This window comes from Lepeophtheirus salmonis, chromosome 13 (assembly GCF_016086655.4).
Source record: "Lepeophtheirus salmonis chromosome 13, UVic_Lsal_1.4, whole genome shotgun sequence".
Lineage (NCBI taxonomy): Eukaryota > Metazoa > Arthropoda > Copepoda > Siphonostomatoida > Caligidae > Lepeophtheirus > Lepeophtheirus salmonis.
The window spans coordinates 26,504,245-26,508,576 of NC_052143.2; positions in this window are offsets into that span (position 1 = coordinate 26,504,245).

The following is a 4,332-nucleotide window of genomic DNA, read 5'->3' on the forward strand; positions in this document are numbered from 1 at the left end:
AGAAGTATACCTTAATATTTAAATACACATGTATCTACTGCCTATGTTTATATTTTTACAAGTCGTGCCCTCGGATGACTTCATCCTTCATATACATTTACTATATGGAAAAGAAGTTTCTAAGAATAAAAATATTAAACAGGGATGAGTTGCTAATGGACTAACAAGATTATATTTAAATTTATACAGTAATTGCGGGTAGATTGTATTGCAGAACTGCAGAAGATTTGATACTATGGATACAATAGGTAATCGATTAATGTAGTGATTATTTATTATATGAGTATCAATTTAACTTCAAATCGCTCTTACGGATTCTGAAAATAAACGCGAAAAATAGCAATGAAATTTGAAAATTATATTATTAGGAGGTATCAAAATGTACTGTTGTTGTATTAATTAACCTATAAAGGAAGCTCGCTTAGAACTGCTGTTGGAAATAGTTCATAAACTGTAGGTTTCTATTAAGTGTACAGAAGGGCCTGAATTTATTGAAAGCGTGTGTCTAAAATCGATCTATTGAAGCTACATTTTTATTCTATTTGAACGTGGTATTTTATGCAGTATTAATAGTTGGAACTGCAGATCTCAAAGCTCATATAATTTATTTGAATGATAAAACGCGCACATATATAATGCACACAGGTTGTCAATTTTAAATCAGTGTTCCTCTAATATATGTATGAACATGCTATATCTTTATTCTATACTATCGTTCAGACGATAAATTCGTTGCATCCAGTTGATAATTATGTTGAATTTATTGAGTTAGTTCTATATTAATACAGCAAACTTTATAACAAAACCATGTATTATAGTATTATTTTCATCTATGATTATTAATATGTCTCCTCTTTTCTTTTATCTTAATATACATATATATGTTTAATATTATAATTTTTTTTAATGATGATTTAATAAGATAAGTTAAGTATTAGCTACAGAAACTCGTTGCTACATTGCTATTTCTTGTATACAAAATGACTCTACGGCAAGCATCCAGACAAATTTTGTATTATTAAGATAGATATAATAGAATCATAGAAGTATTATATTAAGGGTACAAGCAGAAATAAACGTATAAGTAGGTATAATCATTAAAATCGGTCGCCACGCTATGATAAACACTTCAAATATATAAGTACATATTTCAGTTCATTATTAGATTACATGTAGTAAAGGTTTCTATCACTTTTTTTTTAGCAAAGTATATATTGTATACCAGTTGTAACTGGTATAAGTAGAATATTCAAGTTACAATTTCTAGGTCTCATTACGCATTATTTAATTACATCATCAGTCATTTCCATTATCAACTACCAATTGATGTTATCATTTCATTTTTATATATTAAAATCACAATTTATTAGATATTTAGAGCTGTGAGTATTTCAACTCTGGAATTTTAAACAGAATACTTCCCAATCCGTAGGTAATTTTTTATTAAAGATATCAAAAATTTCACCATGGAATATTATAGTATTGCATTATCATAATTCCAAGTATTCTAAATTATTCATTTAAAATGTTTCATCTCATTTTATGATAGCAACCAATATAGTTTCGTAAAGATATTTACTGAATAATTTAAATTAATTATTTAATAATGATAATTGATATATAACATTAATATTATTAAAATAGGTTCATGATAAGTTATCTAAAAGTTATGTTTTGAGTGTAAAGTTCAAATAGGTATGCATAAATAAGCTTTTATATTATAATTAATTAATTTGGGAGTATATAACACTAGTAAATATATAGTTAACACTATTTATTTGCTTATCAACGGCCCACATATAGTAAATAAGCAGTTATGCTAAATGTTAGAATTTTTTAGCTCGCTAGTTTTTTGTAACCTAAAGAGTGTATTTTCTTTTCCTACGCTGTTATCATTATTATTTAATTCATGAGGAGGGAACTTACTTTTCTACTACATACAACTATATGTAGAAAACGGATTGAACATTTTTGTGTGTCTGTAAAAGACAGAGAATACACCTCATAATTTGTTTCAGAGTTGGAATTATAAGTCCTTGTTAAACTTGGTGCAGAATTAAGAATCAACTTTGGAGTAATTCTTGTCTTTGTCTTCATTTATTTCTTTGACACCCTCTATTCACAACTGTCTGTAGCTGATATAATGATTTTCCTTTATAAAAAAGAATCCAGCCTTGTAGCTAGTGATGCATGTTGTAGCATTTTGGATATTTTTAAGGGAAACGAAGCGGAAAATCAACAGGGTAACTCTGACAATTTTTAGAATGTTTTGGAGGAGTGCAGGTTAGATATCATGAGGTTTCATTATATCAGTCATAGAACCATAAAATCATTTATTTATCTATTTATATTTGAATTTATTTACTTCATTTTTATACAATATAATTCATCATTACAATATTTTTTTAAATTGAGACTGTATACAGGTCTGATGTTATTATATGTGCACGTCTGCAATAGTTTATTGATACGACTACATTGTCATTTCAAATATGTATGTACTTACATTTTATAGGTGGTCATCCAATCATAATAAAATGCAATTTAAAGGTTGAAAACCTATAATTTTTTATGGTTTTATTAGAAAAGGAATATACTTGAAGCATAAATAATTTTTGTTTCTTATATATAATTATTTAGGTAGCTCTAAAAAGGATTAGTTTAATGCTCAATTTAAAAAAATATTGTAATGATGAATTATATTGTATAAAAATGAAGTAAATAAATTCAAATATAAATAGATAAATAAATGATTTTATGGTTCTATGACAATTGGGTGAAAATATTTTTGCAGAAGGATTTAAATTAGAACATAGGATCACATATATAAATAAATAATATCAAATTGTCATTGAGCAAAATATACATTCGGCAAATATACCTTCATCTCTATGTCCGTTAATTAAATAGTCATTCGGGAAAAAAAATCACTCAAAAGTCTCCTCATGGGATTTTATATGTATATATTATTAAATCAATCTCTTACTGATTCTTTCTACAAATAAATTGAAATCAAATAAATATTGCAGGTCAACTAAATCTTCTAGAACCAAATATTCTCTTTTTGTAAATGAAACCCGTATAATTTACAATTTAAATGTGCTCTTTTGACGTAAAAACCATTGAAAATTGAAGCGTGACTTTTTTTTCAAGCAAACCCCTTAAAATATGAGGAATTTTAATATTTAAGTCATATTTTATCATAATTGGATAATACATATAAAATATAAGCATACATTTGAAATTAACAAAAAAAATATTTTTATGATCGTTTTTTTAAATCAAGAGTTTATTCAAACATAAAAAAATATGAAATTATGCAACATGTTCAAATCAAAATCTATCAAAAATCTGATTTAATACGAAAAGTTTCTAGAATTGTATTAGAATTGAATGTAGAATTTCAAAAGATTTTTTAATAATATATATTTTTTTTTGCTAATGTTTTTATTTTATATTATTATTTCATAGGATTAAAGAATAACAATAACATTTTGAGGGAAAAAAGGAGTACATGCTAAAGAGTACTTTTGCTCCTTGCTAAACCTAATCTAATGTCACATTCATTTTTACAGACACCAACAAAGTTGAACGGATGAAATGTATTTCCCCCTGTTTGTTAATTAGTTTGTGTGTCTTTTGATCATCAGGATTAAGACAAAAGTTAAAAATCGGTTTTAATTAAGGTTGGTACAATAACATACTATTAATGTTTTAAAGATCACGGTAGCACAAAACGCTCAAAATGTATAATCGACTATAACTTATGAACATATTGAGGTACAAAGCTCAAATTGGTTTTCTTATATAGGTTTAATAAAGATATAAAGAGTGGCCCGCGAAACTTTTCCCTTTTGGTATTGCTATAAAAAAGAAAGACCAATGGATATTTTTCTATAATTTTTTTATTTGAAAGCCTCAACATTCCGGTTCATAATGGAACACCACTTCATTCATATGGCCGCTGTAACTGGCCTTACAGTAGCCCATTCTGTCGACCCAATTTTTCAATACATTTTCGATTGTGTGAGCTTCAATTTGCTGCAATGGCAACTCCAATTTCGTGTTTCAAATCGTCAATCGTCTCTGGATGGTTGGTGTAACATTTATCCTTGACGGTTTCTCACAAAAAATAGTCCAACGGAGTCAAATCGCAGCTACAAATCGGCCAATTGACGTTGCCGTTTCGGCTTATGATGCGATTGTCGAAGACAGTGTGCAAAGTATCCACTGTAACGTTGGTGGTGTGGCACATAGCGCCCTCCTGTTGGAACTAAATATCGTCGATGTCTTCTTTTTCCATTTGGGGAAATAAAAATTTTTCCAACATGG